The sequence below is a fragment of the Piliocolobus tephrosceles genome, chromosome 1 (assembly GCF_002776525.5).
Source record: "Piliocolobus tephrosceles isolate RC106 chromosome 1, ASM277652v3, whole genome shotgun sequence".
Classification (NCBI taxonomy): domain Eukaryota; kingdom Metazoa; phylum Chordata; class Mammalia; order Primates; family Cercopithecidae; genus Piliocolobus; species Piliocolobus tephrosceles.
Genome location: NC_045434.1, coordinates 38,790,933 through 38,802,304, shown reverse-complemented (window position 1 = coordinate 38,802,304; position 11,372 = coordinate 38,790,933). Strand labels below are relative to the sequence as shown.

Below are 11,372 nucleotides of genomic sequence, written 5' to 3'. Positions count from 1 at the left end.
CATTGAGAACTTCCTATAAACCAGGCATTGTTTTAAATAAGCTACATATATTATCTTATTAAAATCTTACAGTATCACAACCCAGCTTTAGGGGAAGCCCAGGCCAGCCCAGTTACGCCCACTGTGGGTTGTGTCCTACCTTTCACTTGCTGTTGGGAGGACTGGTGTGCTCTTGCAGCCCCTTTATTCCACTCACCTATGCAGGTTTTTAAAACTTCAGCTCTAAAAATGGGCAGAATTTTCCTTGATCATATTGGCAGTACCCATCTGTCTTCTTGTGCAAACTGTGATATAATCCTGACCAATGGCTCAGAACTCAACTCATCTCTACTAGGTGTACAGGCACCACTAGCAGGGCATTTCTTTGTCACAAAGTAGTTAACCTATAGTATGGTGAAGTTCAAGATCAGATCATGCTCACTGGCTGCCACATGGTTCAAGATGTGAGCTACAAAAACTGCAACAGCCAACTGGGATGGATCTGTGAGTTTGCCACTGAAGACAGCCAGCATTATAAGGAAGCCTGTGTGATCCTGAAATGTGCTCTAGTTTGAGAGAATGAGGGCTTTGGGGAGCATGTACCATTCAATAACTCTTGGAAGAAAATGACCTTAATCCATCTTTTCCCAGGTTTCCTTCACTAAAAACAAAAATCTGCTTACACACACTGCCAGCTTAGCATCAGAGTCAGGTTCATAAACTGTGGAACGAGAGGTTGTGAGAATCTAAGACGGAACCTTTCTTTCTTTTTAAAATTTTTTTTAAATTTTCCATATAATGGCAGAGTGTGGAAAAAATATTATGTAGATGCCATTAATTTTTCCCTATGTTTACATCTTAAGGCAGAAGAGTCTGTCTGCAACTATGTGATGGGCTGTGTAAAGAAAAAAATCTGGGCTATTAAAGTAGAAAAGTATGTTTTACATAAAATTTGAAAGGAAATATGTCAAGAGCATGGGTTTTTAACTTGAGCTTTATTTTAAACTACTTTTTTAAAAACCCAATTATTTTACCTGACTTGCTAGCTTCAGAGAAGAGATCCAAATCTGGGCCCAGCACTAAGGACTCAGTTTTAGCGTGACCTGTGCTGGCCATGTGCCATATTCTTGTTGGAGACGAACCATAGCATTTTCCTTGCCAGTCTTGACCCAAAGGTGTCACCATTCCAGTTATTTATCACCATATAATTGGCGTTGATTGGAAACTTTTTCTGAAATGGGGCAGAATTGCTTGGTTGTCTTTTTCTTTGTAACAAGCATAGTAACATAAATAAAGTAATAGTTGGGAAAAAATCTTACAATATCCTTATAAAGTATTGAGGCACAGAGAAGTTAAATAAACTGCCCATATTTACAGGATTTGGGATGATGGAGCTGAGACTTAAACCCAGGAAAGTCTGTTTCCAGATCCTATGCTCCAAACTACTACATTCTTTGATTTATAATGCAAGGAGATTCCTGCATCCAGCAGGAGTTCAGGTGTTATTATTTCTGAGCTTTCCTCCAACTCAGACCACTCAAGCTCTTTCCAGGGCTAAGATGGTTGGTGTCCAGTGCCATTCAACAGTTATGGAACACTGACCATTCCCCAGGCTCTGGGCTGGGCACTAGGGGCATTCAGATGAATAAGACAAGACAGTCCTGTAATAGACAAAGGTGCAGGGAACTTCCGTGGTCCACAAAGACAGAATCACGGTCTTTCCTCTGAGAGTTGGCAAGCTTGTAAAGAAGGCAGTATTTGCTTTTGAAACACCCTACTCTCACCTTAGCTCCTTTTGTCACCACACTCTCCTTTCTAGTGTCAACCAGCAAACCCACAAACATCTCACTGTTGAGTGAGGGTTCCTGACCGTGTGTGGCACTAAGAAGGCTGAGCAGCAGAGCGAGCGTGTGTATAACGAGGCAAACTTGTTTTCAAGGTTCAGCTCAGCCACTGCTGGGTAGAATAAATCCTGTGTTTAAGGCAAAGCAGCCAGAGATATTAGCCCCCCTCCCATACCTGCCAGTTATGACTCATTCTCCCCGCTTCACCTAAAGCTATCAGATCTGGACAGGAAAATAAAGAGGTATTGTGTAATCTGTGTAATCATTTTGAATTCTGTAAACATGGGCAGTACATTTAACTTCTCTGTGCCTCAGTACTTTACGGGACTGTTGTAAGATTTTTTTTTTCCCTACTATTACTTTATTTATATTACTATGTTTGTTACATGGAAATGGACAACCAAGCAGTTCTGTCCCATTTTAGAAAAACATATAGGTACACACACACACACACACACACACACATATATATACACACACACATACACACACACACATATATATACACACACACATACACACACACACGTATGTATGATTGTCCTATAATTAAAGATATTTTTTGAGCCCTTGCTATATGCCAGGCAACATTCATGAGCTTTACCCGTTTTAGTTCATTAAATCCTTATGACAACCATGTTGGGTCAGTGTCATGGCAGCTACATTTTACAGATGAGAAAATGAGACATAGAGAAATAAAGCAAATTATTCAAAATCACAGGACTAGTAAATAGGGAGTCAGTTTAGCACATAAACAATACTGCTTCTGTCACTAAAATAGAAAATTGAGCTTTGAGAGTTAATAAATTAACCTGAAAGCCACAGTAGGGCAGTGAGAGGGTCAGAATGCCACCTGATAAGTATGTTCACCATATAGGGGCCTGTTTCTACCACTCCCGTATCTCCCAAGAGGACACAGAAAAGATCCTCGGCAATCCTTCCCCCAATAAACATGGCTGTTGGTGGCTTTGTGTAGTGATGTACATTCCTCAATGTCTATGTATGCTCATGTATATGTAGGTTGGTGCAAAAGCATTTGCAGTTTTGCCATTGAAAGTAATGGTAAAACTTCAATTACTTTTCCACCAAACTAATACTTGCTTTTCAGGGTCCCAACTGCATAAAGGCTAATCCCTCTGCTCATCCATTTTTAAAATGTCAGAGACTAAAGAAGTGATTCTTTGCATTCTTTGCAAAATGCAGAAAATATACAAAATGCATATTCTCTGCATTTTGCTCCAAGCATTGATCCATCAATTGCCTTTGCTCTTCACAGAAGTGAAATAGGACAATGGAGATACAAACGGTGCCAAAAATCCCTGCCTCTAAGGGAAGAAAAGAGGAACATTGGATTGTTCCCTTCATAATCTGACAGGCGCTTGAGAAGAAAGAGCCCATATTTAATATGGTTAATGCATTTTAACTTTAGAGCAATAACATTTTTCATAGAAAAAAAAAGGTAATACATTTCAAGAGTAAGAAGTCATACCATCAAATGAGAAAGTTCAAAGTATATCCATGAGGCAGGAACTTAAATTCTGGACTGATTATACTTGTGTAATCTATAGCAGGTAATTAAACTCCGTGCATCTCAGCTTCCTCATCTGTGAAATGAACCAAGTTTTATAGATGAGGAAAGTTTGTCTGGCAGAGCAGCACAATGCAGGAAATGCTAGTTTCTGTTTCAGGAGTCTTTAGAAAGAGTACTGGGCAAAAAAAGCATATTTTCATATATTTCTCTCTGTTTTTTTTTGTTTTTGTTTTTGTTTTTTTGTTTTCGAGATGGAGTCTGCTCTGTTGCTCAGGCCGGGGTGCAGTGGTGCGATCTCAGCTCACTGCAACCTCCACCTCCTGGGCTCAAGCGATTCTCCTGCCTCAGCCTCCCTAGTAGCTTGAATTATAGACGCACAGTACCACGCCCAGCTAATTTTTGTATTTTTGGTAGAGGCGGAGTTTCATCATGTTGGCCAGACTGATCTCAAACTCCTGACCTCAGGTGATCTGCCCGCCTCGGCCTCCCAAAGTGCTGAAGTGATTGCTTTAGTGTCTATCACCCAGAGACAGAATTAATGGAGTTTTCAGATTGCATGAAAAGATTCTCTGAAAGTCAACAAAGCCTCTGGCTTCATGCAAAGCATCTCAACTCATGCTAAAAAGTTCAAGGAAGTAAATTTTGAAGTTGAAATTATAGAACTTTTAGAAAAGAACCTACATCCAAATTCCTGCCATTTGAGAATAGTCAAAAATTTGTTAGACTCAAAAAGCATAAAGCATAAAAAGTTAAAAATCGATACATTAGATTTCATCAAAATTAAAAATTTATTCCCTTTGAAAGGCATCATTAAGAAAATAAAAAAGTAAGCCAAATACTGGGAGAAAATAGTCCCAATTCATATATTAGCAAAGGATTTGTATTCAAGACATATAAAGAACTCTTGCAACTAAATCATAAGACAATTCAGTTAAAATGGACAAAAGACTTGAGCAGACATTTCACAGGAAATATATGAAGGGCTCCTAAAAGACACTTGACATCATTAGATAGATACACACAAATTAAAACCATTCTGAGATACAATACGTATTCATTGAATTACTAAAATTAAAAAGACAAACAAAATGTATTAGTTTCCTATTGCTGCCATAATAAATTACCACACACTTACAACAACACAAATTTATTATCTTACAGTTCTTGAGGTGAGACATCTGAAATGGGGCTTACAGGGCTAAAATCAAGCTGTCTGCAGAGCTGCATTCCTTCTGGAAGCTTTAAGAGAAAACCTATTCTTTGACTTTTCTATTTTTTTAGTGGCGGCCTCATTCCTTAGCAGATGACTACATCACTCTGACCTGTTTTCATCCTCACATCTCCTCTAACTCTTCTGCCTCCACTTTCCATCTTTTAAGGACCTTTATGATTATTTTGGCTCATCTGGATAATCTCTTCATCTCAAGATCCTTAACCAGGCTGGGCATGGTGGCTCATACCTATAGTCCCAACACTTTGGGAGGCCGAGGTGGGAGGATCACTTGAGCTCAGGAGTTCGAGAGTAGCCTGGATAACACAGCAAGATCCTCTCTCTACAAAAAATAAAATAAAATAAATAGCCGGGCATGATAGTGCGTGCCTATAGTCCCAGTGGGAAGATCGCTTGAGCCTGGAGGTTGAGGCTGCAATGAGCCATGATTGCACCACTGGACTCCAGCCTGGACAACACAGAAGAGTCCTCTCTCAAAAAAAATCCTAAAAAAAAAAAAAGATTCTTAATCACATCTACAAAGTCCCTTTTGCCATGTAAGGTAACATATTTACAGGTTTTGGGGATTAGAACATGGACATCCTTTGGGAGCTATTATTTTGTCTACTGCAAATATCAACTGTTGGTGAGAATGTTGTGATGGTTAATTTTATGGGTTAACTTGACTGGGCTAAGGGATGCCAGATATATATAGCTGGTATAACTTTTTCTGGTATGTCTGTGAGGATATTTCCAGAAGACATTAACATTTGACTTGGTAGAAAATAAAAAAAATCACCCTTCAATGTGGGCAGGCATTGTTCCATCCATTGAAGACTCAGACAGAACAACAACAACAAAAAAAAAACTGAGGGCACATTCACGCTCTCTGTTTAAACTGGGACACCCATCTTCACCTATCTTTGGACAAGAGTACTCCTGACTGTTAGACCTCCTAACTCACTACTGGCTTTCTTGGTTCTCCAGCTTGCAGACAACTTCTTGGCCTCTGCAATTGTGTAAGCCAATTCCCATAATCAATTATATACATATATAGAATCTCCTATTGGTTCTGTTTCTTTGGAGACCTTTGATTAATACAGAGGTAGAATACCTGGAACTCACACTGCTGGTGGGAACGTAAAATGGTACAGCTATTTTTAAAAGCTATTTGCCAATTTCTTGAAAGTTTCTTACCTAACCACCCAGCAATTTCACTGCTAGGTATTTACCCAAAAGGAAGGAAAACATATATCCACACAAAGACTTGCACACAATGCAACTTTATCATGTTCACAACCTGGAAACAACTAAAATGTCTATCTACAGGTGAATAGATTTTTAAAAGTTATAATATACAATATTATACTCAGTAATAAAAATGAACAAATGATGGGTATATGCAACAACATGAGTGAGCAAAACACCACCAAACACAGAAGAGTACATATTGTATGATTCCGTTGTATAAAATTCTAGAATAAGCAAAATTAACATGTAATGATAGAATCACTTGGGGCCCAAGTGGACTGTAGATAGGCAAGAAGAAATTCTTGGGGTGATGAAAATGGGCTAAATCTTGATTGCAGTAGTAGTTACATGAGTGTATTCATTTGTCAAAACTAATTGAACTCCACCCAACAAAGGAGTACGTTTTGTTGTATATTAATTATACCTCCATAAAGTTCAATATTTTTCTATTCTGAGAAGGATATTACTTGCCCTCTCTGATGAGGCTAAATAGCTTCCAGGAATCTCTTCCTGTCTAGCAAGAAGTGCTTCAGTGGCCATTAGGCTCCATTTCCTCTTACTTTGCTCTCAATTGAGATTAAACAAAAAAACAACAAAACTCTATGGAACTTGGATCTCAAAGAGATATCTGCACTCCCATGTTTCTTGCAGCATTATTTACAATAGCTAAGGTGTGTAAGCAACCTAAGTGCCCACCAACAGATGAATGGATAAAGAACATGTAGTATATATATACACAATGGAATACTATACAGCCTTGAAAAACGAAATCCTGTCATTTGCAACAACATGGATGAACCTGGGGGATGTTATGCTAAGTGAAGTAACAGGCACAGAAAGACTAATTTCACTCATATGTGGACTCTAAAAAATTTGAACTCACAGGCTGGGCATGTTGACTCATGCCTGTAATCCCAGCACTTTGGGAGGCCGAGGCAGGTGGATCACTTGAGGTCAGGAGTTCGAGACCAGCCTGGCCAACATGGTGAAACCCCCATCTCTACTAAAAATGCAAAAAATTAGCCAGACCTGGTGGTGCATGCCTGTAATCCCAGTTACTCAGGAGGCTGAGACAGGAGAATCACTTGAACCTGGGAAGCAGAGGTTGCAGTGAGCTGAGATGGCACTGAGATTCCATCTCAAAAAATTTTGTTTTTGTTTTTGGAACTCATAGAAGAAGAGAGTAAAATCGTGGTTACCAGGGACTGGGAGGTTGGGGGCAGGAATGGTGAACTCTTGGCCAAATGGTACAAAGATTCAGTTAGACAGGATGAATGTCTAACTGAAGACATTCTCCTGTACAGTATGGTAACTGTAATTAATAATAGCGTATTGACTATTTGAAAATTGCTAACAGAGTAGATTTCAATTGTTCTCACCACAAAAATTGATAAATGTGTGAGATGATTGCTATGTTAATTGTCTTTAATAATTTCAGTATGTATACTTATATCAAAACATCATAATGTACACTGGAAGTAAATACAGTTTTGTCAAATATAGCTTCATAAAGCTAGGGGGAGTGGAGAATGGCTCCTCAACAATCTTCAAGTGCTGCAAGGCTCTTAGCCAGGACCTAAGTCCCCTGAAAACCATTCCTCCAGGAGGCTTCCTCAAACCGTAATTTGCCCTGTGAGTATGCCCATTCTCCCTACTGTGAAGAGCCCTAAGTTGCTCACAATTGGAGAAATGACTGAGCCAAAACAAAGGGATGAGCTGCAATGTGATCACAAATTTGGAAGGAATCCTGATGGACTGCCTCATTTTGATTTGTTCTGCTTTCTCCAAGCTGGGTCTGTTTTACTCAAGCAATTGAAAAATGTCCATGAAATGCCGCGTGCTATGCCTTGAATTAATTATGAGAGCAGCTCTCATTTATTCAGACCTTATTCTGTCCCAGGGGCCGGGCCAACTACTTTACGTGCATTGTATATAAATTAGTCTTCCTAGCAACCTCATGAGACAGATACTATTACCACCTTCATTTTATGGATAATGGATTAAAAGTCAAAGTGGTTAAGTGACTTCCTCTTTGTCAGTGGAGAACCAGGACTAGAATCCAGGTTTTTACAGCTGCAGAGCCCATTAAACCATTGTCGTATACTGTTGATCCTTGTTTTCACAGATTTCAACATGTTGGGAGGATGACATGGAAACCTGAAACTAAGCATACAGGGAAGTGGGCTCTAGCCTATTTGAAAAGGCTCTGGAGGGTTGGGCATGATGACTCACATCTGTAATCCCAGCACTTTGGGAAGCCAAGTTGGGAGGATTGCTTGAGCCCAGGAGTTTGAGATAAGCCTGGGCAACATGGTGAGACCCTGTCTCTACTAAAAATTAAAAAATTAGCCCAGCATGCCTGTAATCCCAGCTACTATGGAGGCTGAGGCAAGAGGATCACTTGAGTCTGGAAGGTCAAGTCTGCAGTGAGCCTTGATCACACCACTGCACTCCTCTCTGGGTGACAGTGAGACTTTGTCTCAAAAAGAAAAAAAAAGGAAAGGCCAGGCACGGTGGCTCATGCCTGTAATCCCAGCACTTTGGGAGGCCAAGGCTGGCAGATCAGGAAGTCAAGAGATCGAGACCATACTGGCCAACATGGTGAAACCCCATCTCTACTAAAAATACAAAAATTAGCTGGGTGTGGTGGTGTGCGCCTGTAATCCCAGCTACTCAGGAGGCTGAGGCAGGAGAATTGCTTGAACCTGGGAGGCGGAGGTTGCAGCAAGCCGAGATTGCCCCACTACACTCCAGCCTGGCGACAGAGTGAGACTCCGACCAAAAAAAAGAAAAAAAAAAAGGAAAGAAAGAAAGAAGAAAAGGCTCTGGAAAAACCCTTTTCTACTCTCCCCTCTCTAACCTGTGCTTTTTCTACCCAAGCATCCTAGACTTTTGTAATTAGCAGAATGCTTCCAGACTGATGAGCTGCATGCCTCATCAAATTCCTGATTCCTGATATACAGAAGAGTGACATGAAGGAGATGCTTTTTAAAGAGTGCTTGAAGAAAGCAAGAAAATGACATTCATTCACTTAGTCATTCACTTATTTATTGGACATCTAGTTAACCATTCTGGAGCTATTACTAAGCCAAGTCATTGTGTTGGTGCTGAGGATATATTAAACAGACTTGGATCCTATTCTCAAAATGTCATGTTCTTATAATTATCACCTCCTATCACACCTTCCCTGTTGTTGGCCAAATTTCACCTCCCAATCGGAACTGTCATCATAGCCTGACACAGCCAGCCCTGGCTCTGGGTTGACTCTCTGCGTACTGCTTCCCTGCTGGGAGTAGGATGGCTGAAGTGTGGGGTTCCTGTGGATTGGCCAAACAATCATTCAGGAAGGAAGGAACTGGTCTCCCCTTTCCTGTTCTGCCCTCCTTTCTCAGTGAACTATAAGGAAACGGTGAAATAGTGGTCTGGGACTAGCCACAGGAACCCTTAATAAATTGCTTCTACACATCCCTCTTGCTTTTTAATGGAAAGAAAACGGGTGGAGTCAGTCTCCTATACAATTTCAAAATTGAATTGAGTTCAGTTCTGTAAAATAAGTTCTAAGTTACATCATGATGGTTTGGGAACATAGAGATCTGAGCCAAGGAGACATGAACAGACTGTTCCTAAAAATAAAAAATAAAAAATAAAAAAAAGTCTTGGTGCAAGAGCAAACATGAACAAAGGAGTAATTAGCTTCTCCAGATGCTGAGAGTTACATTTCCCTGAAAAGAAAGAAGTTCTGGAAAGCTGAGCCTTGGCCAGAGGCTCAGACTGACAGTGAGTCACTTGCACAGAGCCTGGCACAGAGTAGGCACACTCTGCAGGTGGTTGCAGCTGTCTTTATAGTTACAGAGGACACACTATTCAGGATAGTACCTACTTTAGAGGGAGCATCTCTGAATTTGTTTATTTATTTTTTTATGTTTCTGTAGAGACTAAGTCTCGCTATGTTGCCCAGGTTGATCTTGAACTCCCGGCCTCAAGTGATCCTCCTTCTTCAGCCTCCCAAAGGGCTGAGACTACAGGTATGAAACAACATGCCTAGCTTTGAATTTATTTGTGAATGAATAAACAAACCTGTCATGGGAGCCCTTACTCCATAGAAATGGAGCAGGGCTACATGATAATTTAAAAGATACCATATGGCTGTGTCTGCCAAAAAAAAAAAAAAAAAAAAAAGATGGTTTTACTAAAATTCAGAAAATGCATTGAACTTTTACTGCATTCCGAGCACATGTTATGGTGAGGGCAACAGTGAGTAAGAAATAGTACCTATTTTCCAAAAGCTACAATTTAGCCTATGCATGTGTATGTATTACATGTATATGGGTAAAACCTGGTGCCATTTGGAATTTAAATGGCCACTATGAAATGAGAAGGGTGAGCTAGTGGGAATCAGGGGCCTTAGATGGTCTTGCTGGTTTATTCATCCAGTTTGGAATTCATCCAAATTCATCACAATTTGTACTGAGGGTTGGCATAGGAAGGGTCAGTTATAAATGTAATAGGTATTATGAAATAATACCTGTAGAGGAATAAAATCTATCACTCCTTGGAGAATCTAGGAAGTCTTTTTGGAAGAAGTTAAATTGACCTGAACTTGAAGGAGAAGTTAGGACAAACATTCAAAGTAAAGGGAATCCCCACACAAAAGTATAAAGCTACAGGAATGGAAAGAATATTTGGGAAAGGGCTGAAAGACCCTGTAGAAACAACAGTGAGCTGTTTGGCTTTACCCTGAAGCTGTGAATCCTCAGTGCTCCGGTAAGCAGAGCTACTGCAAGACCTTCATAAGCGCCAAGCATAGAAATTATTATGGTATATCCCCATATGCTGTTTCAAAGTACTAAATTACAAAATAAGGTTAAGTCCAATAAAGTTCTCATTTTGTCCATTAAGGATAGTTTAATCCTTTAAAAATAACCCAAATATCCAATTCTTTTTTAAAAATTTGCTTCAGAATCTCTGGTTTGAGATATTATTTAGAATAGAAGAAGCTTTGCCTACAGCAAAAATGAGCTCTAAAAACTCAATGGTTTAACACTCATGAGTTTGGTCAAGGCAGCCCCTATGGGCAATTCTCCAACTGAATTCCACCTTTTCAAATTTATTTGTAAACTCAGAGACATGAGAGTTTGGTTTGCCATATACTTGCAAATATTCACTCTCCCTTTCATCCAACAAAACTTCCAGAGAGACATGTGAAAGTGATTTTTAAAACCATATGGTGCACTCTTCAAACGGAAGCATTATTACCAACAATAACAAAGTGGAAAAATGCATACACTTTTAAATAATGTTATCAAGATACTCCTCTGAGCACCTTTATTCATTGGACTTCAGATTGCACTTCCAACTCCACAACCTTCAGCTAAGGAAATGCTCTGTCTTGGCTTCCAGGATGCAAGGCTGAGAAGACTCGGTCTACGTTCTGGATGAAAAAACCAGCGAGTCCATCTAAGGTCCCTGATTCCCACTAGCTCACCCTTTTCATTTCATAGTGGCCATTTAAATTCCAAATGGCACAGGTTTTACCCTTATACATATAATAAGGCCT

The 11,372-nt window shown here is 39.8% G+C and overlaps 1 pseudogene; it reads left to right on the top strand.

Moving 5' to 3' along the window:
• The first annotated feature begins 228 nt into the window (after positions 1 to 228).
• On the top strand, positions 229 to 644 carry LOC111536900 (annotated as a pseudogene).
• The last annotated feature ends 10,728 nt before the right edge of the window (positions 645 to 11,372 follow it).